The sequence below is a fragment of the Pristiophorus japonicus genome, chromosome 21 (assembly GCF_044704955.1).
Source record: "Pristiophorus japonicus isolate sPriJap1 chromosome 21, sPriJap1.hap1, whole genome shotgun sequence".
In the NCBI taxonomy this organism is placed as follows: Eukaryota; Metazoa; Chordata; class Chondrichthyes; family Pristiophoridae; genus Pristiophorus; species Pristiophorus japonicus.
The window spans coordinates 4557457-4581903 of record NC_091997.1 but is presented as its reverse complement, the minus strand read 5'-3'; the positions used below and the strand labels follow the sequence as shown (position 1 = coordinate 4581903).

General features: G+C 47.2%; 1 protein-coding gene across 6 annotated transcripts in view; it reads right to left on the bottom strand.

Moving 5' to 3' along the window:
* The window catches only part of LOC139233781 (NGFI-A-binding protein 1-like), an 81718-nt gene extending 57614 nt beyond the window's left edge, over positions 1 to 24104 (bottom strand). For 2 of the 6 annotated variants that reach the window (XM_070864294.1, XM_070864298.1), the window contains exon 1: positions 12384 to 12675. The gene's annotated coding sequence lies outside the window, so the exon portion shown is untranslated. Of the gene's footprint in view, positions 1 to 12383; positions 12676 to 12771; positions 12798 to 23974 lie in introns of those variants that run through there. The other 4 variants (XM_070864297.1, XM_070864300.1, XM_070864295.1 and 1 more) reach the window with 3 other exon arrangements.
* Positions 24105 to 24447: the final 343 nt, after the last annotated feature.

The following is a 24447-nucleotide window of genomic DNA, read 5'->3' as shown; positions in this document are numbered from 1 at the left end:
ACTTCATTGGCTGTAAAGCATTTTGAGACGTCTGGTGGTCGTGAAAGGCGCTATATAAATGCAAGTCATTCTTTGTTCTCCTTGGAGCAGAGAATGCTAAGAGGAGATTTGATCGAGGTGTTTAAAATCATGAAGGGTTTAGACACAGTAAATAAAGAGAGACTGTTTCGAATGGCCAAAGGGTTGAGTACCAGAGGGCACAGGTTTAAGGTGATCGGCAGAAGAACCAGAGGCGACATGAGGAAAAACCTTGTTACGCAACGAGTGGTTAGGATTTGGAATGCACTGCCCGATAGGGTGGTGGATACAGATTCAGTAGGGGATTGAATAAATACTTGAAGGAGAAAAATTGCAGGGATATGGGGAAAGAGCGGGAGAGTGGGACTAAGTGGATTGCTTTTCGAAAGAGCCTCCTTCTGTGCTGTTCTATTGTATGATTCTATGAACATGCTTTATCGGGGATAATCATTGAACACACAGGAATATAAACGGTTATGGAGATAAATCTCTGCTTGTGCGACATCTACCTACTATGAATTTGTCAGCAGGAGCACTAACACGTGAAGGAATTTGTTGGACAGCAATGTAGTATAATTTCAAGCTCGGCTATTACCACCAAATTTTAATTCTGTTGGCTCAAAATTTGCCAAGAACCAAGCGCAGGTAAAGAGCAAAAATACCAACAGGCAACGGCACGTTCTAATTATATCCGACAGTGTGACCTTATAAAAAGGAGACAGTCGCATGATATAAAGGAACAAAAAGAGAAGGATTCACATTGATACTTTCATATCCTCAGGGTGTTCCAAAGTGCTTCACAGCCAATTAAAGACTTTTGAAATGTAGTCACTGTTTTTCAGGCCAATGCAGTTGGATAAGTTCCTCCTCTCAACTCCTCCTACTGATGATCTGACTGAGACTGGAAACTTTCTGCACACAAACATCACAGCCACAGAGTCTGGGCCTACCCCTCTGAGGTGCAATGCATAAACACACCGTCCATAAGCTAAAGGTCCAATTTCCCCTGTGGATTCATTTACACAGATGCTAGGTATCTAGAATGTCTGCGTTGTCGATGGGCACGGTTTGTGCGTTGGGGGAAAAGGGCTACAGGAAAAGGACTGGACTTCAGTCAATATACTTTGATGTTGTGAGGCTCTCTTTAACGGATCATCAGAAATGGATTCCACAACCTGTGACCTCCAGTGTCCAATAAACACCTGGACTTCACCTCAGCGTTATACAACTCTCTGAACACATTTGATCCAGGTTATAAACATCAGTGTGTTGCCAAGATGGTAAAAAAAATTTAAAATTTACATTGAATTTACCCACAGAAACAGACAATTGGGCCCAACAGGTCCGTGCCGGTGTTTATGCTCCACACGAGCCTCCTCTCACACCTCTTCATCTCACCCCCATCACCATATCCTGCTGTTCCCTTCTCTCTCATGTAGTATCTAGCTCCCCTTACATTTCGAACATCAAACATGATGTAATCTGTTTTTGGTCGTTGTCCTAATATCTCCTTACATGGCTCGGCATTCAATTTTGTTTGCTAACGCTCCTATGAAGCACATTGGGACATTTTACTACGTAAAAGCACTATATAAATACAAGTTATTGAACGGTGCAGTAAGAAATCAAACATCGAAAGGGCAATTTAAAGATGTTAGTCTGATGTTTTTTTCCTGTAGCTCTATTGTCCCAATGACAACACCGTCATTCTAGATCTGTGTAATAACAGAAAATGCTGAAAATACTCAGCAGCTTTTTGAAGGTGGAGAGAGAAACAGAGTTAATGCTTCAGGTCCATGACCTTTTGTCCCTATCTTTTTACAAGTAAAGAAGCAAAAGGCAGGTCTAGCAGAGGTGTAAAATCAGCAGCAACCGCTGCCGTCCAAAAAGTTGGGGGCAGAAGTTCTGATCTGAAATTGTTGAACTCAATGTTGAGTCCAGAAGGCTGTAAAGTGCCTAAACGGAAGCGGAGGTACTGTTCCTCGAGCTTGCGCTGAGCTTCATTGGAGCAGTGTAGGAGGCCGAGGACGGAGAGGTCGGAGTGGGAGTGGAGTGGGGAATTAAAGTGACAAACAACCGGGAGCTCAGGGTCACACTTACGGACTGAACGGAGGTGTTCTGCAAAGCGGTCAGCCAATCTGCATTTGGTCTCCCCAGGTGTAGAGGAGACCCCATCGTGAGCAGTGAATACAGTATACTAAATTGCAAGAAGTACAAGTAAATCGCTGTTTCACCTGGAAGGAGTGTTTGGGGCCCTGGACGGTGGGAGGTCAAAGGGCAGGTGCTGCACCTTCTGTAAATGTGGCGAGAGAGGGAGAGAGGCGGAGAGGTTTAGGGAGGGAATTCCGGATCTGTGTAAATGTGACTGAATCCACAGGGAAAATCGGACCTTTAGCTTATGAACGGTGTGTTTATGCATTGCACCTCAGAGGGGTAGGCCCAGACTCTGTGGCTGTGATGTTTGTGTCTCAGTCTCAGTCAGATCATCAGTAGGAAGAGTTGAGAGGAGGAACTTATCCAACTGAAAAACAGTGACTACATTTCAAAAGTCTTTAATTGGCTGTGAAGCACTTTGAAACACCCTGAGGATATAAAAAGCGCGGTATCAATGTGAATCCTTCTCTTTTTGTTCCCTTATATCATGCGACCGTCTCCTTTTTATAAGGTGATACTGTTGGATATAATTAGAATGGCCGTTTCCTGTTGGTATTTTTGCTCCTTACCTGCGCTTGTCCTTGGCAAATTTTGAACCAACAGAGTTCAAATTTAGTCATAATAGCCGAGCTTGAAATTACACAGCATTGCTGTCCAACACATCTGTGGGCTGCAAATATTTTGAAATGATGAAGGCGCAAGATAGGATTGAGCGGATACACCATGAAGCATTTGGCTCCGTAACATCGTCTGACTCTGCCCCTGCCTCAGCTCATCTGCTGCTGAAGCCCTCATCCATTCCCTTGTTACCTCCAGACTTGACTATTCCAACACAGCCATGGCCTGCCTCCCACATTCTACCCACCATAAAATTGAGCTCATTCAAAACTCGCACCAAGTCCCTCTCACCCACCACCCCTGTGCTCGCTGACCTACACTGGTTTCCGGTTAAGCAACGCTTCAATTTTAAAATTCTCATCCTTGTTTTCGAATCCCTCCATGGCCTCGCCCCCTCCCTATCTCTGTAATCTCCTCCAGCCTCACAACCCTCCCAGATCTCTGCACTCCTCAAAATTCTGGCCTTTTGCGCATGCCTGATTTTAATCGCTCTCCCACTGGCGGCCGTACCTTCAGCTGCCTAGGCCCCAAGCTCTGGAATTGTCTCCCTAAACCTCTCCTTCTCTGAAATGCTTCTGAAAATCTACCTCTTTCGCCAAGCATTTGTCACCTGCCCTGTCCTTGTGTGGCTCAGTGTCCAATTTTGCTTTCTGTGAAGCAACTTGCAATGTTTTACTACATTAACGACGCTATATAAATGCAAGTTGTTGAACATTGCAAAAAGAAATGAAGTATTGAAAGAGCGATTTACTGGTGCCAGTTCACATTTACGAGACGCAGATATTATGAAATGACAAGGTAGAGTTGAGCCGCTATCACAACTATTTTAGTGATAACTATAATCCAAGTGTCCCCCTTAAAAGGGATACTAAAACTGACAAATTAAACCAATTAAACTTTTTACATTATTTGATCAAATTAAAATGTGGTTGCCGGGCGTGATGATGCACTCCAGTCCCTCCGGCGCCCACCTCTCGCGGAAAGCCGCGAGCGTACCGGTGGACACCGCGTGCTCCATCTCCAGGGACACCCTGGCTCGGATGTAACCACGGAAGAGAGGCAGGCAGTCGGGCTGAACGACCCCCTTGACCGCCCGCTGCCCGGACCGGCTGATGGACCCCTTGGCCGTGGAGCTGCTGTCACATGAACCATTTGGCCGTGCACCGCGGGTATATAACTCAGGATGTCCGCACTGGCCAGCAGCTGCTCTCGGATTTATTCCTCCCCTGTCCTCACCCCTCCTCTGCTGAAAGTGTGAACTTACCCAGGGTGATAACTGTTGCTGGCGATGGACACTCCAGCCCCTCGGCCAAGTGACCACCCTCTGTGCGTGAGCCTGGACAGCGATCGCTGGCCAGACAGTCACCGGTGGAGGGGACGCTGTAGCCGAGGCCTGGATGGGAGAAGCCGGCTGACTGGATTCCGCTCGGCCTCAAGGTGGGGACACTGAGACTAACTGTCGTGCTTTCTGGCAAAGAGCTGCTGCATCATCACGGATCAGGAGTCAATCCCGGGACCATCCTCATCAATCAGAGAGCTCGGACGTTCAGGGTTGATGTCAGGAAGCACTTAGGCTTGTGGAAATCTGGAACTCTCTGCCCCAAAAGGCAGTGGGTCAATTGAAATTTTGACTGACAGTGACAAACGACTGACATCGATAGATTTTTTGTTAGGTGAAGGATTTTTAAAAAATTTGTTCACAGGATGTGGGCGTCGCTGGCAAGGCCGGCATTTATTGCCCATCCCTAATTGCCCCTTGAGAAGGTGGTGGTGAGCCGCCTTTTTGAATCGCTGCAGTCCGTGTCTTATTGTTTTTCATAGCTGTTTGTTACAACTGAGCAGCTTATTAGGCCATTTCAGAGGGCAGTTAAGAATCAACCACATTGCTGTGGGTCTGGAGCCATATACAGGCCAGACCGGGTAAGGACGGCAGATTTCCTTCCCTAAAGGACATGAGTGAATCAGACGGGTTTTTACGACAATCTGACAGTTTCTTGGTCACCATTACTGATACTCGGTTTTTAATCCACATTTATTTAATTAGCTGAATTTAAATGCCCCAGCTGCCGTGGTGGGATTTGAACTCACGCCTCCAGATAATTAATCCACCCACTGGATTACTAGTCCAATAACATAACCACTATGCTATTGGTCCCTGGAAATGGTAGAAAGGTGGGAAGGTAGAGTTGAGGTACAGATCAGCCATGATCTGTTTGAACGGCAGCACAATTTGGGCCAGGCTGGTAGAACAGTATTTCTTGCCATCCCTGAGGGTACTAAGAGAAATCACAAAATATGGCCCTGGAGTCACATATAGGCCAGACCAGGCAGCGGTGGCAGGTTCCCTTCTCTGAAGGACATTAGTTGAGTTTTTAGATAACAATTTTCACAGTCCACAAGTTACAGATTTATTGCACTGAATTTCACAACTTGCCATAAGAACATAAGAAATAGGAGCAGGAGTAGGCCATACAGCCCCTCGAGCCTGCTCCGCCATTTAATACAATCATGCCTGATCCAATCATGGACTCAGGTCCACTTCCCTGCCTGCTCCCCATAACCCTTTAATCCCTTATCGGTTAAGAAGCTGTCTATCTCTGTCTTAAATGGTGGGAATCTCAAGCTCTGGGATGCGCGCCCAATACCATAACCACTAGGCTACCATGCCCAAGAGGTCATCCGTAGTGTGGGTGGCAGGAGGGAGGGGATGCAGCCCACTCCTCAGCCTCTGCCACGAGTCTAACCCCGGCACTGCCCAAGGCTGTCACATACTGGTGATCCGGTACATTTTTCATCGCAAGATGCAGGCTTCCCTCACAAAGCAAGTCTCTGATCTCAACCAGAAGCTCAAGTCAATGGAAGGCACCAAGGATCCTCCCCCCGGGAGAGAGTCGAGTCACCCCTCCAATTCTGGCCTCTTGCACATTCCCAATTTTAATCGCCCCACCATTGCCGGCCGTGCCTTCAGTGGCTAGGCCCTAAGCTCTGGAATTCCTTCTCCAAGACTCTCTAACTCTCTCTTCTCCTTTCACACGCTCCTTAAAACCCAACACTTTCCCCTGGCCTAATACCTCCGTATATGGCTCAGTGTTGAATTTTGTGTGATAGCGCTCCTGTGAAGCGCCGTGGGACGTTTTATGACGTCAATGGCGCTATATAAATGCAAGTTGTTTGGTGCACTGCTGACTTGTGCACATCTTAGAAGGCATCGAGGGACAGATTGAGGGCCCGACTCTCGACCAGGTAAAACAAGAGATAGTCGAAGACAAATAAGGACACTCGGATCCTATTGGTCGCAAGCTGTGCATGACCAAGGAGAGGGGGAGGGGCAGGGGGCAATGAAGAGAGAATAAATGTGTTGGTGGGGGGGGGGGGGGGGGGAAATCGAAATAGAACGGAAAAATAATTAAGCTGGTTGCATTTATTCTAAAATATATATATTATAAGCCTCTGTTGACGGCACAGATGCCTAGGTTAGCAGGCAGCCTCAGGGGCCTCTCGCCAGTCGCCATTATTCGGACACAAGCCTGTTCAGTGCCATCCAGTATGGGAAGCACCACAACCAAGCTCAACCCCGCTCCATCCGTCAAAATTGGAGACAGAGGAATAAGAACACGTTAAGTATTCATCTCACTAATACTGCCAACAGTAATCTCCAGCTATAGTCTATTGTGAGAGGGGAACTCGGATGTAAATTGGCCTGCAATTTAAATTCCTCACATAGCTAACAGGAATTGGCTGATGCAACTGGCCCTGTACCAGTGACTGCGAGTTATGCGGAGCGCTTGCTTGGCGCTGTGGTGATGGGGAAGACCCTCGCATTGTGTCTCCAGTGATGACTTAAAGCAGGTAGCATCGCCAATTCTATTTGCCTATGGGCCTTTGCCCACTATTCCATCGAGTGAGAGCAAGGGCGTTGATCGCCCAGTGTTCTCCCCTCCCCTCCTCTCCTCAGTTCCGTGGGATCAGGCAGCTTCCACAGCCTCACTCAAGTGACACAGCTCAGGAGGAGGCCATTCGGCCCATCATGCCTCTGTGAAAGAGCTATCCAACTAGTCCCACTCTCTGCTCTTTCCCCACAGCCCTGTACTCTTTTCCACTTCAAATCTTTATCCAATTCACTTTTGAAAGTTATTAATGAATCTGCTCCCACCACCAGTTCAGGCAGTGCCTTACAGATCAGAACAACTTGCTGCGTAAACATTTTTTTTTACCTCATGTCGCCTCTGGTTCTTTTGCTAATGATCTTAAATCTGTGTCCCCTGGTTACTGACCCTTCTACCGCTGGAAACACTTTCTCCTTATTTACTCGATCAAACCCCTTCATGATTCTGATCACCTCTATCAAATCTCCCCTGAACTTTCTCTCCTCTGAGGAGAACAGTCTTTCCTCCCCTGGTACCATTATTCATGTGGGTGCGTCGACAGTAATTGAATGGCAGAACAGGCTCAAGGACCTAAATGGGCTTACTCCTGATCCTATTCCTGCTCTCACATGGGGTCCCTGGATAACAACAAGGAGAGGAACTCCCAAAGCAGAGACGCTGAAGCCAATGTTAGCTCCCAACTGCTGCCCCTCCTAAACTCAACAAACACAGCATATACCGAGAATCAAACCAGCTTGCTGGTATTGTGAATAGCTCGTGTTGCTCAAGTTGTCCCCCATTCCTTTCAAACCCCCTTATTATCCTTCTCCTCAAACCCCCCTCCCCTTTGTCCCGTCCATCCTCTTCTAATATTGCCCCGTCTCTAACCTCCCTTTCCTCTCGAAGATCGTTGAACTTACCGTTGCCTTCTAACTCCACGCTCACCTCCCCCACAACCTCCTGTTCAAATCTGTGCTCTGTGCTAGGAATGGTGGTAATTAATGTTCCTTTTTGTCTAACTTACAGCCATGATCTTGTTGAATGGCGGAGCAGGCTCGAGGGGCTAGATGGCCTACTCCTGTTCCAAATTGTTATGTTCTTATGTAACACACAGTTGATCTTGCTCATGAACTATCTGGGCTGAGTGGATTGTCCCTATTCTCAGTCCAGTTATATCAGAATGGTCAGTCAGTAACCCAGCAACAGGCCTGCAAAACATAAAAACTATTCCAAAACAAATTATCTGACATAATGCAAGCTCATTAATGGGGTGAAATTACATTATACACTAGCCTCCTACAAAGTGATATAAACTAAAACACTAAGCTGTTGTGAAATGGTGGGTGCCTGTGTTTGTCGGGGCCATTGTTTACTGCTAAAAATGCGATACACCGTAATCTCCCTTTCTTTAACAGTGAGAGAATGGGCCGACCGATGTTAGTGGGTTTTATTTCACAATCACTTTAGCTGCCTCTTGGATCTGGCCATCAGAGGTTTTATTGAAATATTGTTTTATTCTAACTGCTGGAAATTACTTGATTACATCATTTCTTTACGCTCCTACACTTGCACATAAGAAAAATAAAGTTTCAGAAGTAAAGGGAGTCACAGCATCTGTGACAGTCCATACTGAAGCCTGTACCTGCAGGCCTCACTGCCTCTCAGCCCCGACTTCTGTCTCCATCCACAACCTAGGCCCTGGCTCAGTTCGTGCACACCAGTTACTTTGCCAGGTCGTATCAGTTGTAAACTTTAGTCTTTAGAATGTGAGAAATATGAACATACGCAATGGACGGGCAGGCAAAGAGCCGCTCAACCAAGCCTGCCCGACACCATGATGGCCACTGCACTATGATCAATGTTCCCCTAATGGGAAAGGACTGCACAGACACTTCCTGGCTTTCACATTAGAAATACCGAGGGGCCAAAACTGCCCCGTTTTTTAAGAGCAGTTACCACCTCAAAGGCGGTAACAGGGCGGACATGACACACACATTTCCTGATTTTTTTTTGAGACGGAGAAGGAATCCGCCCCGCTCCCGTGCGAATGGCGGTAGTGACATCATTAGAGCGCGCACCGCCTGGTCCCGCCCCGCAAGCGCCACTGCCCTCAAATAGTCGAACGACCGCTTGTCGGTGCCCCCGACAGCCATTTCATATTAACTGTCGGCCCGACAATAGCAGCAACGGGTTCGGCCGGGTTGCCAGCGGGTCTCTTGGGTGCCGGCCCGCTCGAAGCCCAGTGGGTGCCGAGCAGGCCTTGCAACGTCCCGCTCCTTTAAGTGAAGGGAAGGGACATCGCCAAGTGTCTCACTGACATGCTCAGTGCAGCACCCGATGACACCGCCCGCCTTCCGCCCCGCTCCCAACTCGCTTCCACCCCAGCGATTTTTCTGAAGAAAAGAGGACAATTTCCCTCTATTCCCCACCCCATCGATTGGGGCGGTAATTCTCCAAATAATTCTAATTAACCGGGCGGAGGGCAATTTCGGCCCCCCGAGCACGCGCAGAAATTTAAAGGGACCGCGCATTAAAAGAAACCAGGCCGCGTAGAACAAAGCGCAGCTGACAAAGGAAACGGGCCATGCCTAAACATTTGTTCCCAACCCGTACCTCACACCCATCCCTTGGAGCCATGTAATCTTTAGGGAGTGGCAAAAAAGCGGAAGAAATACTCTCAAAACTTCCTCTCCGAGCGGAAGAAATACTCTCAAAACTTCCTCTCCGACTGCCTCAGGTGATCGCAGTACAACATTAAGCACAGAGGTAAGTTTTCAAGCCATTTTCTACTTAATGCACAAGTTATTCGAAGTACACTGATTCCCAGACAAAGAATAGGGTAAGCAGAGTTGCCAATGTCGGGGCAAATGTTAGAAATAGGATTTAAGAGCTCCCTTATAGCTCAGTAATTTATCCACTGCATAGCAGACCAAAATCACCAAAGGTTTGATCTACCATTTCAGGTCAGATGGTCTCAACTGTGATGGCTACCATGGTCAAATTGCCAACCAACATTTACTATCAAGGCTGACACATTACTAATGGTTAATTGGACAAGGTGCAGGAAACAGGGGGCAAAATTGCGAGAATTATAATCAAAGAGTGAGTTGGATTGCAAACCTCATTAAAAAAAATATCAGCTCCATATGTTTAAGGAAATAGATGAATAGGTTACTTTTAACTAAAAATGAGTGCACCCCATGAGGCTTTGACTTGCTGTGTCCGATAGTAAAGTTCTTCCAGGGTCCTGGTACCGGTGACCAAGTTAATGGCCGAATGTGGGGCAGGGGTCAATTAATTTAATCGCAATCAGGGAGAGCTGGGATGTGAGTTGTTTCTGCACATAGTTAGTGGTGTGTTGGGAGAAAAAGGAAGGAATGTATGGAACAAATTAAACTGGAGTGCGGTTCCACTGGCTTCTCTCCCGGTGGCAATTTTTCACATGGAAACCTTGACAGTGACTATGGCCAGACGATTGGACCTCAGCTACCCACCAAGCCTGATCCTCTCCTCACTTGATGTCCACAAACATGCCCCGAGCATAGCTCACTGGATAGTGACCGCGAATGACTCATTTTCCCCCTTCTGTAACTCAGGGCCGCAGAGACCAAGTGTGGTACCACTGCTATTGCCCCGGCAACACGAGCTCTCTCAGCATTGCCGCAGGATTACACGCTGCCCTTCTTATTCTCCTCTGCATTCCCGAGACTCTGGCCAGTGCAAACCCTTTCTTCCAGGCAGTACAAGAAGTTTTACGTACAATAACTGCTTCCATGTATTACGGTCGGTTATTCTCAGCTGCTTATGTCGCCACTGAGACACTGCCAGAACTGTGCAACAGACACGTGGCAAGACAAGTGGTGCCAAGAGCATTCCAAGGACCGCATAAAATCTTTGAAACAATAATGGACCTTCTCTCTGCGACTATCTGACTCCAGAGGGCAGCACAGCAATATCCACAGGTGCCCCACATTACATGGCGTCAGAATTTTGGCAAAGTTGGTCACAAATCGCCACGTAAAGACACCAACAATTGCACGTAAAGCGCCTTTTCTATAACAAACCGTCCCACGGGTATTACATGACCTGAGGGGATGAAGAAAAGCAGACACTGAACAGAAGAGTTACAGGAAGTGACAAATGGCAAAGTCGAAGAGATATGTTTCGAGGAGGCTTTTGAAGGGACAACAAGGTGGAGGGTTTCAGGGAGAGAGTTCCAGAGAGCAGGAGCAGAATGGCTGAAGGCTCTACCACCAACGGTAAAGCGCAGGGAAGAGGAGCTACCTGGCAGCCCAAACTCAAAAGGTGGTGCGGTACAAGGCCGGAGGAGGTAGGCGTTGTATGGCGAAGTGAGGCCGCAGAGGGATTTGTAGACTAGGAGGAGGATTTTGAAATCAATGTGCTGAGGGATAGGGAACCTGTGGAAGTCAGCGAGGATAGGGGCGAATGAGCTGAAGGGTTGAAAAGGATGAGTTGGACTTTGTGTGGGATGGAACTCAGGAACCCAGAACAGGCAGTGTTGGAGAAATCAAACCTGGAAGTGGTGAAGGTGCCCATGAAAGTTTCAGTGGTGGAAATGAGGCAGGGACAGGGACAAGCAATGTCCCAAAAGTGGAAATGATGGTAGTGAAAGACTGGATGTTTTGAGGCTCAGCTATTGGTCAAACAGGATATCACGGTGTTCCTAAAATACATATTTGGATACAGAAACTATTACAACATATTGTATAAACACTGCACAATGTTCCATGCGACAAGGTTGACTCCTAAAGGCCGCTGAATGAGCCTCGCAAGCCACTCAGTTGTACAAACAATCGTTTCAAGAAGGAGGCCCATCACCACCTTCTCAGGCCAACTCGAGATGGGCAATAAACCCCATCCAATGAGCAAAACACAACACAGAATGAAACCAGTGATGTCGCCGGTGACATAAATCACAAACTTGTGGGATTGCTGCCCACAAATCTCTTTGGTTGCGAAATCTCCATTTCCCAACGTGGAGCCAATACAAAACCGAGGGCATTTCCCAATACTCGGAAATTGGAATCTGCCCAAGTTAGCGCACGTCATCCGCCACTAACCAGGCCCACCTGTTAACAGTGAGAGGGGGGGGGTTAAAAATTTGATTTTAGCGCCCCAAAAGAACCAACAAAAAAAAAAGGGGGCCTTGAAAATGTCTGCTGTGTCACCCAGGTCGGGTGGCATGGTTTTAATGTTTATGTTTTTGCAGGTAAACTCAAAAGAGTTACAAACAGTCCACGAAGTGCGTCTCACACCTGCTCCGCCTACGTCCCCTCAGCAACCCCCCCCATTCCCCACCAACCGCAAAGTTGCGGACAGGTCGGTGCCGAGGGACAAAAGACGGTGGGTACCATTGCAACAACAAGAAAGAAGGAAGCCATTTGCAGCTGCAGCAAACAACTTCAGGTGGGGCCCACCAAATCAAATGGAGTGGAAGAGGAGACATAACTGCTTTAAATTTTACGCACGCATGCCTTTCCGAGGAAGAGAAGAGAAGAGAGAGAGAGAGAAAGAGAAATTGGGGGAAGGATCTGAGAATCGAGGAATCAGATAGCTAGAGATCCTCCAGCCCCCACCCTAAACATCTGGCACAAACACCCCGGGGGAATTCATGCGTTTGGGGGGAGGGGGGGTGAAGATTATGCAACAACAACAACAAAAAAAAGCCAAGTGGCCAAAGCTTTGCGCTGGTGGAGCGCTGCTTACCTTGCAAGAGCCGGCGCTGCAGGACTGTTGCCCGGGTTGCGAGGCAGGCGGCTGCAGGGTGGCGGAGCCCGGGGCAGGGAGTGTGTCTGTCTCTCTCTCTGTGTGTGTGTGTAGGGGGTCGGGGAAGGGGTGCTGCAGGCTCGGCACCGGGTACCCCGGCAACACACACACACACACACAGCCGCAACTCCAGAGAGCCAGCAATGGCGACAGTGTCTGCAAGAGCCGCTTCCCCACCCTGGTGCTGGCTCCCTCTGAGGGTGGGGAGCTGGGTCACACTGCAGGCGTTTAAGGTGGTCCGTGCAGCACACACACACACACACACACACACAATAAAGGTTGCAAAAATAAAAATAAAAAATGCAAATCAATCAAAGCCACCCCTCACCCTGAGCAAAGCTGTTGGTACAAGTCTCCCATGTCAGATTACTTTGGTCACAACTTGACCCAGCTGTGGGATGTTGCAACATTCTCCAGCCCTGCTTTCCTCTGGGCCCTGAAACATACTTTGCTACAAGAGGGTGGGAGGGATTGTAGATTTTACACCTCTGTCCGGCTGAGTGGGCGGTGTGACAGTCATAAGAACATAAGAACATAAGAATTAGGAACAGGAGCGGGCCATCGAGCCCCTCGAGCCCGCTCCGCCATTCAACAAGATCATGGCTGATCTGGCCGTGGACTCAGCTCCACTTACCCGCCCTCTCCCCGTAACCCTTAATTCCCTTATCGGTGCCCGGAGGGTGCTGACTTGAGTTGGGCAGCGGCTGCCGGAATAGGCACAGGGTCATCGCCACCTGACAGGTTTTTTCCAAAGGGATCCAGTTGGTTTTTGGCTCAGAATTGTCGACGATTGACACTTTTACTTTGGCGATACAGTGATTGATTTTTTTTTCTCAACTGTGCGATTTTCGTTTTTATGAGGGGCTAGTGCTGATTAAAATTGACAACCAGTGTCCATTCCTGTTCCCCCACCCCACCCCACCCCTCGCCGACCCCAGTGATAAACCGGTCAGGTGGCAACTCCATGTGGGTGCTGTAATTAGCCCTCCCTGCCCGTGGATTAAGAAAGGGGCAAGGGTTCAGTAACTTGAGCCCGAAGATGTAGGTGGCTACAGGGACCGGGTGTCAACACAATTGTGAAGTTGCTCGGTTGATTATCCTGCTGACATTATCTGGGCACACGTGAAGAATGATCACGCCAGAGGGTATGAGGGGCTACCACAGATCACAGCCAACCCCAGAATGAATGGTTGGATTCAGGGTGGAAGGGGAAAGGGATTGAAGAGTGAGGTTAGGAAGAAGTGTGAAGCTCCACAGTTTATTTTTTCCCATACGGCACGTATTTTGTAGGTCACGGTGTTATGTGGCAGTTTTGATGGTTTGCACCCGACACATAAACTTTTTTTTAGACATGATTCGACTGGCTGAGATAGAAAGACATATATCCAAATTTGCCGATGACACAAAGATAGGCAGCATTGTAGACAGTGTAGATGAAAGCATAAAATTACACAGGGATATCGATAGATTAAGTGGCATATGGATTTCAATATAGGCAAATGTGAGGACATCCACTTTAGATCTAAAAAGGATAAAACAGGGTACTTTCTAAATGGTGAAAAGCTAAAAAAACAGTGGGTGTCCAAAAGAGACTTGTGGGTCCTGGTACAGAGTTCATTAAAATGTCATGAACAGGTACAGAAAATAATCAAAAAGGTTAATGGAATGCTGGCCTTTATATTTAGAGGGCTAGAATACAAGGGGGTAGAAGTTATGCTGCAGCTGTACAAAGCCCTGGTTAGCCCACACCTGGAGAACTGTGAGCAGTTTGGGGCACCTTACCTTAGGGAGGGTATATTGGCCTCGGAGGGAGTGCAGCGTAGGTTTACCAGAATGATACCTGGTCTTCAAGGGTTAAGTTACGAGGGGAGATTACACAAATTAGGGTTGTATTCCCTAGAATTTAGAAGGTGAAGGAGTGATTTGATTGAAGTTTTCAGGATATTAAGAGGGAACAGATAAAGTAGATAGAGAGAAACTATTTCCGCTGGTTGGGGAGTCTAAGACCAGGGGGCATAGTCTAATAATTAGAATCAGACCTTTCAGGAATGAAATTAGGAAACACTTCTACACACAAAGGATGGTAGAAGTTTGGAACTCCCATCCGCAAACGGCAATTGATGCTAGATCAATTGTTAATTTTAAATCTGAGATTGATAGATTTTTGTTAATCAAAGGTATTAAGGCATCGGGGCCAAAGGTGGGCTAGGTCGCAGATCAGCCTTGATCTCATTGAATGGTGGAGCAGGTTCGAGGGGCTGAATGGCCTCCTCCTGAACCGAGCTTCCTACATTCCAGAATGTTTGGTTTAAAAAAAATGTGAATCAGACTTAAACTGCGGCTCAGTTTTTTAAAGGAATGAACTTCCTCCTCTCAGTAAAAGGCTGGGGACCTCGCTTTTAAAATCCATTTAAAAATGTCAGTAAAATATCCTTCCTGCTGCAGTATATATGTAAAATTCATTTATTTTGTCGATAATGTAGAAAGAAATGTGGTTGCCTCCGGTGTTAAAACGTTGTGAAATGGACACAAATCAAAGTTTCTGAAGAGATTTGATCCCAATGAATACGATGCCTTCAAGTTTCATGGACCTCCTTAAGAGTCTGTTTCCCCACCCCCTGAGTGGTTTTGCATAGACTCTGAGAGATAGTGACGCGTTTCCCTCAGGCTGGGGGAGGAACAGAGTGAGCACAGACCCAGAGAGACAATCGGCCACAGACAATGTCTGAGTTAGAGAGGCAGAGGCAGAGTGAGGAGGCAGAGAGCGAGCGAGAGAGAGAGAATATAAGAAACAGTAGCAGACATTGGGGCGTGCACAGAAAGAGCTGCAAGTTTCCACCAGCCCCAGACAGACTCAGAGACAAGGGCAGGGATGAGTGTGTGTGTGAGACAAGGGCAGGGATGAGTGTGTGTGTGTGTGTGTGTGTGGTAGGAGAGGCACCATGAACAGTCACATGAATCAAGAGCAGTGTTTGAATTCACTGCTGGCAACAGCACACAGACCTGGGGGGAGGGGGGCATTGCAATTCAGAGAGAAAGACACTAAAAGGGAAGCAAGCAAGCTATACAAGAGAGTACAGAAAAGGCAGAATATAAGGAAGCAAGATTTGTAAGAAGGTAGTCATTTTTTTAAATCAGTACCCGTTGTTCGGAAAATCAAAGTCCAGATCAGATGAATGTACAGTGTGAGACTGAGAGAAACAGTTACAGTCAATTGGAAGTAATGGGAAACCGAGCCACTTAAAAATATTAACAATGCCTGCATTGGAAAGAAAGGCAGGAGCCAATTTATGGCTATTGTTTTGAACTAATTGGAAAAAATATATATTTTACAACCTATGATTTTATTGAATACAGACTGTAATTTTTAATTAATCATTTCTACGTTGTTATTTTTTTGTTCCATATTTCTTCCACTTCGGTTTTTCTCCAACTCTTTGATCAGAAGCAACAGTCCATCCCCTGGACCCAATCAATGCCAGCCCATGGTCAAACTATTACAAACTGCTATGGTGTCACTCTTTCCAGTTGTTGATTGAGGGATAAATATTGGCCAGAACACCAGGGAGAGCTCCCCTGCTCTTCTTCTAAATGATGCCATGGGGTCTTTTACATCCCTGTGAGGGAGCAGTCATGACCTCAGTTTAACGTCTCATCCGAAAGACGGCACCTCCGACAGCGCAGCACTCCCTCAGTACTGCACTGGGAGTGTCAGCCTGGATTTTGTGCTCAAGGCTCTGAAGCGGGACTTGAACCCACAACCTCCTGACTCTGAGGCGAGGGTGCTGCCAGTTTCCGTCTGTCTCGCAGACTTGCACACTCACCCTGAGGCGACGCTCAAGTATGAATGGCAATTAAACCAGGAATGGACATAAGGTTTCATAGCTGAGATACAAAATCTCTACTGGCTGCCATACTGGAGACTTGGTCTACCACAAACAACGTTCTGCTTCCTTCACCTTCCAAGTGTTTATCACACTCGCTCTCTGATGCTGACCTGTGCTGGCACAAAAATCCACAAGCACTCTCAGCCGTCCCTTCATCATGGCACTTTGGCAGTGAGGGTAGTTGATCCTCAGAGGCATCACAGCCAGACTCTGGCGTCAGCCATGGCTCAGTGGTTAGCACCCTCGCCTCTGAGTTAGGAGAGTGTTCGGTCAAGTTCTGCTTCAGAGCCTTGAGCACAAAATCCAGGCTGACACTCCCAGTGCAGTACTGAGGGAGTGCTGCGCTGTCGGAGGTGCCGTCTTTCGGATGAGACGTTAAACTGAGGTCACGATGGCTCCCTCGCAGGGATGTAAAAGACCCCATGGCATCATTTAGAAGAAAAGCAGGGGAGCTCTCCCTGGTGTTCTGGCCAATATTTATCCCTCAACCAACATCTCTTAACGTTTTCCAGTTCTGACGAAAGGTCATTGACCTGAGACATTAACTCTGTTTCTCGCTTCACAGATGCTGCCTGACCTGCTGAGTATTTCCAGCATTTTCTGTTCCTGTTTTAGAGCTCCAGCATCCACAGTATTATGATTTTATGTCATTACAAAAGATTATCTGGTCATTATCACATTGCTGTTTGTGGGAGCTTGCTGTGCGCAAAATGGCTGTTGTGTTTCCCACATTTTAACAGTGACTACACTCCAAAAAATACTCATTGGCTGTAAAGTTGTGAAAGGCACTATATAAATGCACATCTCTCTTATCTTCACACAACATTCACACATTAAAGCTACCTTAACACTGAAATTTGATTAACAGCTGAGCCATGCTCAGCAGCTATTGTTGTAATACATGTTTGGAATGTATACTTAATGCAGACACTTCATTCAGATGAAATTAAACTAATGCATTTAACAAAAAACAATCACATTTTTAGTGGGCGGAGTGTTCACCAATCTCCTGCCGTACCGCTGACAAATGGCGTAAGCAGCCACTTACACTGTTTCTCCACGGGTTTTGCCAAGGCTGCAGCGGGAGTTCAGGAAAAAAAAACCATCGCAAAGATTTGACCCCCACCCCCAATCTTTGTTTTTGATTTTCAGTCCACCCCCCAAAATATTTGTTCAAGATTTGACTGCTGAGGCCAGACACACTGTGCAATGTCCCATGGCCTAGTTGGTAAATGGACTGTCCAGTGTGGAACTGGGTCATAGAGATCAGAAGGATCCTGGGTTTGACCTCTGATCAGTGTCCAGTGAGCTGTGGGTGGGGGGGGGGGGGGGGTCTACAATTGTCCCTGGTGCCCAGGGGCGGAGTTAGGGAGTTAGGACCTTGCAACCAATGAAATCAGGGGCGCCGAGCGGACCACAGATAAGTTTAAGGATTGAGGTGAATCTATTGCAAACACAATCATACATCGAATCATACAGCCATTCGGCCCATTCTGCCTGTGCTGGCTCTTTGGAAGAGCTATCCAACGAGTCCCACTCCCCTGCTCTTTCCCACAGCCCTACAACTTTATTCACTAAGGAGGACACAAACAACCTTCCGGATATAAAAGGAGTCAGAGGGTCTAGTAAGGAGGAGGAACTGAGGGAAATCCTTATTAGTCGGGAAATTGTGTTGGGGAAATTGATGGGATTGAAGGCCGATAAATCCCCAGGCCCTGATGGACTGCATCCCAGAGTACTTAAGGAGGTGGCATTGGAAATAGCGGATGCATTGACAGTCATTTTCCAACATTCCATTGACTCTGGATCAGTTCCTATCGAGTGGAGGGTAGCCAATGTAACCCCACTTTAAAAAAAAAGGGAGAGAGAAAACAGGGAATTATGGACCGGTCAGCCTGACCTCAGTAGTGGGTAAAATGATGGAATCAATTATTAAGGATGTCATAGCAGCGCATTTGGAAAGAGGTGACATGATAGGTCCAAGTCAGCATGGATTTGTGAAAGGGAAATCATGCTTGACAAATCTTCTGGAATTTTTTGAGGATGTTTCCAGTAGAGTGGACACGGGAGAACCAGTTGATGTGGTATATTTGGACTTTCAGAAGGCTTTCGACAAGGTCCCACACAAGAGATTAATGTGCAAAGGTAAAGCACATGGGATTGGGGGTAGTGTGCTGACATGGATTGAGAACTGGTTGTCAGACAGGAAGCAAAGAGTAGGAGTAAATGGGGAGTTTTCAGAATGGCAGGCAGTGACTAGTGGGGTACCGCAAGGTTCTGTGCTGGGGCCCCAGCTGTTTACACTGTACATTAATGATTTAGACGAGGGGATTAAATGTAGTATCTCCAAATTTGCGGATGACACTAAGTTGGATGGCACTGTGAGCTGCGAGGAGGATGCTATGAGGCTGCAGAGTGACTTGGATAGGTTAGATGAGTGGGCAAATGCATGGCAGATGAAGTATAATGTGGATAAATGTGAGGTTATCCACTTTGGTGGTAAAAACAGAGAGACAGACTATTATCTGAATGGTGACAGATTAGGAAAAGGGGAGGTGCAACGAGACCTGGGTGTCATGGTACATCAGTCATTGAAGGTTGGCATGCAGGCGGTTAAGAAAGCAAATGGCATGTTGGCCTTCATAGCGAGGGGATTTGAGTACAGGGGCAGGGAGGTGTTGCTACAGTTGTACAGGGCCTTGGTGAGGCCACACTTGGAGTATTGTGTACAGTTTTGGTCTCCTAACTTGAGGAAGGACATTCTTGTTATTGAGGGAGTGCAGCGAAGGTTCACCAGACTGATTCCCGGGATGGCGGGACTGACCTATCAAGAAAGACTGGATCAACTGGGCTTGTATTCACTGGAGTTCAGAAGAATGAGAGGGGACCTCATAGAAACGTTTAAAATTCTGATGGGTTCAGACAGGTTAGATGCAGGAAGAATGTTCCCAATGTTGGGGAAGTCCAGAACCAGGGGTCACAGTCTAAGGATAAGGGGTAAGCCATTTAGGACCGAGATGAGGAGAAACTTCTTCACCCAGAGAGTGGTGAACCTGTGGAATTCTCTACCACAGAAAGTAGTTGAGGCCAATTCACTAAATATATTCAAAAAGGAGTTAGATGAAGTCCTTACTACTAGGGGGATCAAGGGGTATGGCGAGAAAGCAGGAATGGGGTACTGAAGTTTCATGTTCAGCCATGAACTCATTGAATGGCGGTGCAGGCTAGAAGGGCCGAATGGCCTACTCTTGCACCTATTTTCTATGTTTCTATATATGTGTGTACAGATCTGACACCAGGTTCAGTTGGTAGTATTTAGTATAATTGTTCAGTAAAACCGAACATTTGCATGGGGTCCCCCCGTGAGGCAAACATCATTCCTGTCAGTGTCCCTATACTAGGGAGGGGAAAAAGAACTAGTCATAACTCCCAGCACCCGCAGGAAATTGTACGTCTGTAGATGTTGAGCGAGGATAGGATTGGGGCTTGACTGTGATGTCGCTCACACTCAAATAGCCTTCCAACACTCCCCATTCCCATAGAACACAAAAGCATGGAATATTTTAAACCTTTATAAAACCCTGGAGTATTGTATCCAAATCTGGGCAGCACACTTTAGGAAGGATGTCAAGGCATTAGAGAGGCGATTTACTAGAATGCTACCAGGGATGAAAGACTTCAGTTACGTGGAGAGACTAGAAAAACTGGGGCTAGTCTCCTTAGAGCGGAGAAGGTTAAGGGGAGATTTGATAGAGGTGTTCAAAATCTTAAGGGCTTTTGATCGAGTAAATAAGGAGAAACTTTCCAATAGCAGAGGGCACAGATTGAAGGTCATTGGTAAAAGCGATATGAGGAAATAAAATGTTAAGCAGCAAGTTGTCATGATCTGGAGTGTACTGCCTGAAAGGGTTGTTTAATAATAACTTTCCAAAGGGAATCGGATAAATACTGCAGGGCTATGGGGAAAGAGGAGGAGAGTGGGACTAAATGAATTGCTCTTTCAAAGAGCCGGCAGGTGGCTGAATGGCCTCCCTCTGTGCTTTATGATTGAGGCAGAGACCATGAGGACTGCTCCTGTGGGAGGGGAACAGGAAGCCACCAGTGGAACTGTAACCCAGCGGGTCAGGAAAAGCAAGGAAGAGAATGTTTTTAGAAAATCATTTAAGTTATCTTGTCATCATCATAGGCAGTCCCTCGAAATCGAGGAAGACTTGCTTCCACTCTAAAAGTGAGTTTTTAGGTGACTGTACAGTCCAATACGGGAATTACAGTCTCTGTCACAGGTGGGACAGACAGTGGTTGAAGGAAAGGGTGGGTGGGGAGTCTGGTTTGCCGCACGCTCCTTCCGCTGCCTGCGCTTGGTTTCTGCATGCTCTCAGCGATGAGACTCGAGGTGCTCAGCGCCCTCCCAGATGCACTTCCTCCACTTCGGGCGGTCTTTGGCCAGGGACTCCCAGGTGTCGGTGGGGATGTTTCATTTTATCAAGGAGGCTCTGAGGGTGTTCCCGAAATGTTTCCCATGCCCACCTGGCGATCGCTTGATGTGTAGGAGTTCCGAGTAGAGCGTTTGCTTTGGGAGTCTCGTGTCGGGGCATGTGGACAATGTGGTCCGCCCAACGGAGCTGGTCGAGTGTGGTCAGTGCTTCGATGCTGGGGATGTTGGCCTGGTCGATGACGCTAACGTTGGTGCATCTGTCCTCCCAGGGGATTTGCAGGATCTTGCGGAGACATCGTTGGTGGTATTTCTCCAGCGACTTGAGGTGTCTACTGTACATGGTCCACGTCTCTGAGCCATACAGGAGGACGGGTATCACTGCAGCCCTGTAGACCATGAGCTTGGTGCCAGATTTGAGGGCCTGGTCTTCAAACACTCTCTTCCTCAGGCGGCCGAAGGCTGCGCTGGCGCACTGGAGGCGGTGTTGGACCTCGTCGTCGATGTCTACCCTTGCCCTGGACAACGTGGACCACTTTCCATACCTCGGGAGCCTATTATCAGTTATCTTGTACAGTGAATATGTCTCAATGCTGAATCTATAATGTGCCCGGTTTACAGCCTGATGTTCTCATGGTCAAAATTCTCATCCTTGTTTTCAAATCCCTCCATGGCCTCGCCCCTCCATATCTCTGTAATCTCCTCCAGCCCCACAATCCCCTCTCCCCGAGATATCTGCGCTCCTCTAATTCTGCCCTCTTTAGCATCCCTGATTATAATCGTTCCACCATTGGTGGCCGTGCCTTCTGTTGCCCTAAGCTTCGAAATTCCCTGCTTAAACCTCTCCGCCTCTCTACCTCTCTTTCCAACTTTTGGAAAATCAGCGAGTAAAGGGTTATAGGGAGCGGGCAGGGAAGTGGAGCTGAGCCCAAGATCAGATCAGCCATGATCTTATTAAATGGCGGAGCAGTCTCAAGGGGCCAAGTGGCCTTCTGCTCCTATTTCTTATGTTCTTTAAGACGCTCCTTAAAACCTACCTCTTTGACCAAGCTTTTGGTCACCTGCCCTAATTTCTCCTTATGCAAATTCTTTATCTTGTAATACTCCTGTGAAGCGCCTTGGGACATTTTACTACGGCAAAGGTGCTATATAAATTCAAGTTGTTGCTGTTGTTGGTCTGAAGTAACTGACTTCTCTGATCCTCGCTGAGGGAGACAAAAGGAGAGGCAGACACCAGGCTCTGAGCACTGAGCAGCTTTTGGATCTGTGCCAGTGCTTTGTGGGGGAGGGGGAAAGACCCAGATATTGCTGACGTGCACAGTGGGTGTGATGGGGGGGTGGTGGGGGGCGGGGAGTGGGTACAACCCTTTGCCCTCATTTGTTGAAAGTTATTCGAAGCTTTAGTTTGGTGGTAAAGCACAGGAAGAGATTAGCAGCGCAAGTGGCCTAATGCATGAGTAATCCCCACCTATCGCTGTGTTCTGTGCATGGCACTGAATATAGGCCATCTGCCTGCTTCCTCCCTCAGCCGCACGTTCAAACTGGTCATGCTAATCAGCCGGCAACACAACCGGGGGAAGGGGTGAATCAGTGATGAGAAATACTTCAGTTAACCCCACTGACACAAGACCCTGTGTTTATTCAATGGGCCAGGGAGGCTGACAACCAGTCAGAGCCTGTTTGGTATGAGCCAGAGTTATTTTGCAACCATGAACAGCACACCACATCCTTGTAAAAATCAATCACCGGTCTTTTATAACTTCTATGTGGCCTATAAACATTTGCCTTATTCTGCGGCATTGTGTCAGATTGTGCGCTAATTCTGCTTTTTTTCCCCTCAATAAAGAAACTTCCACCCAGCTATTTCCTCCCCGAGTGTTTCAGGAAGGGTTGAGGAATGTTTCCTTGCCATACTCTCTGTGACCGCACCCAAGTAGCCGTTCTTCCCGTACGGACCTAGACTGTGAGTGTCAGACGGCTATTCCACCGTCGAGGGCATCACAGCGAGCTCAGTCCCGTTCGCACCCAGCACTCACACACACATCTTCCGACAGGAGGCACTGTACATAACAACATAAGAAATAGGAGCAGGAGTCGGCCATTCGGCCCCTCGAGCCTGCTCTGCCATTCAATAAGATCCTGCTTAGCCCAGTGGCGCTGAGATCAATTGTAGCACCTTTCCCATCCAGCTAATTCAGCCCAAACCTTGAACTTGGGACTTATCTTGATCCATGGAGTCAATTCAGCATCGGGCAGTGACCTTATCAACTGACACAAAGGGGAAACCTAAACAAACTACAATTTGCATCGACATAGCGCCGTGAACCTAGAAGACTTCCAAAGGAGTGAGCTGCATGTATTTGAATAGCATAACCCTAAACTAGATGCAGTGAGATATCTGACTGACTGGCACCGTTTGATACTCTTTTCTTCCAATGCTGTATGTTTTAAAATGGCTGGTCTGGGAGTTTCCATTGTGAGCAAATCTCATTTTCTGGTTTTCTCGAGTCAGATCGTGGATGAGGAGTAGACATTGGGTAGCAACCCTCATCCATCGTGTCTACAAGGAAAAGTTCAAACAAATATCTGTTTTCACTCTGCCTGTGAGCAGCAGTTTTAAAATCATAAAATGTGGCAATAAGGAGGAGTGTCACTGAGATCTTGAATAGATGGTGTGAAGAACTGCAGCTAACTGTTTCCTACCATTATATAGTGCCAATGCATCAAAGCTAACAATGTTTCTGGGTTACCACATGGTTCCCTGGTTGTAATCTATGTAAGTAAAAAAAGTTGTATATAACTGCTTTCCATCTGGCCATTTCCAGCCCTTTTGTTAGTCTCCATTAATCACCACATCTGTGATTGGTCCCTGTATTATCGATCACATGATTAGCAGGGACCAATCAATACATGTCAGTCACCATTTTGCTTCTGTGCCCTGGGTTGTGCCTGCTCTCTGATCAAGAGCTTCAGTACCAAGCCCCACTCCCAGATATTCGCAGCCCTGCTCCATTCCTCCGATCCTGTTGGCTGCATTTAGCCCAGTCCCTGACACATTCTCAGCCTTTGGCCTCAGCACCAGCCCCCTGACCCCTGACCCAAGCCCCAGCCCTAAAACATATTAAATGAAGGGGAGAAAATGGTCAAGAAATGATACGGGTGCTTAATAGAAATCAAGCAAGGTGATCAAATCTTAAAAAGTAATGAATTACATTGATGTTCAAACTAACTGTTTCTCTTCTTTCCCTTTATCTTGATCCTGGTCATCGGGATGATGCAGGTGTTGCCAAAAGAACAACTGTTGCAGGGTTAGAGTGTGTGAGACAAACAGAGGCCACAACTCTATGGAATTGCTGATTATCATCTCTTTATATTTCTGTCCAAGAGGTTTACTTCAGATTGTTACAAATTTGTAATGAGATAATGTATAGCACCCTCTAGCTAGGAAGTATGGGGAGCTGTATTGAGAGAGAGGGTCTGTGAAGGAACGCCATCTTAAAGCTCCATCTAGCTGACTGAGATCTCCCAAATAAATAGAGTTAAGTTGAACTAAGAGTGTTCAAGAGACTATAAAATACATGCTGTCAGAAGCAGAGACATTCGGCGAACGCATCTATGACCGAAACATTGGAACCACAAGACTTTTTCGAGATGATCGAAATCGACGTTAAGCAGTGCAGTGCGT